Here is a 986-nt window from a genome sequence, read left to right on the forward strand (position 1 = left end):
TTTAATCCATTTTGCGTTTATTTTTGTGTATGGTGTTAGGGAGTGTTCTAATTTCATTCTTTTATATGTAGCTGTCCACTTTTCCCAGCACCACTTATTGAAGAGGCTTTCTTTTCTCCATTGTATATTCTTGCCTCATTTGTCAAAGATAAGGTGACCATATGTGTGTGGGTTTATCTCTGGGCTTTCTATCCTGTTCCATTGGTCTATATTTTTGTTTTTGTGCCAGTAGCATACTGTCTGGATGACTGTAACTTGGTAGTATAGTCTGAAATCAGGGAGACTGATTCCTCCAGCTCTGTTTTTCTTTCTCAAGATTGCTTTGGCTATTCGGAGTCTTTTGTGTTTCCATACAAATTGTGAAAATTATTGTTCTAGTTCTGTGAAAAATGCCAGTGGTAATTTGATAGGGATTGCATTGAATCTGTAGATTGCTTTGGGTAGTAGAGTCATTTTCACAATGTTGATTCTTCCAATCCAAGAACATGGTATATCTCTCCATCTATTTGTATCATATTTAATTTCTTTCATCAGTGTCTTATAGTTTTCTGCATACAGGTCTTTTGTCTCCTTAGGTAGGTTTATTCCTAGATATTTTATTCTTTTTGTTGCAATGGTAAATGGGAGTGTTTTCTTAATTTCACTCTCAGGTTTTTCATCATTAGTGTATAAGAATGCCAGAGATTTCTGTGCATTAATTTTGTATCCTGCTACTTTACCAAATTCATTGATTAGCTCTAGTAGTTTCCTGGTAGCCTCCTTAGGATTCTCTATGTATAGTATCATGTCATCTGCAAACAGTGACAGCTTTACTTCTTCTTTTCCTATTTGGATTCCTTTTATTTCTTTTTCTTCTCTGATTGCTGTGGCTAGAACTTCCAAAACTATGTTGAATAAGAGTGGTGAGAGTGGGCAACCTTGTCTTGTTCCTGATCTTAGTGGAAATGCTTTCAGTTTTTCACCATTGAGAACAATGCTGGCTGTAG

This window comes from Physeter macrocephalus, chromosome 16 (genome assembly GCF_002837175.3).
Source record: "Physeter macrocephalus isolate SW-GA chromosome 16, ASM283717v5, whole genome shotgun sequence".
Taxonomy (NCBI): domain Eukaryota; kingdom Metazoa; phylum Chordata; class Mammalia; order Artiodactyla; family Physeteridae; genus Physeter; species Physeter macrocephalus.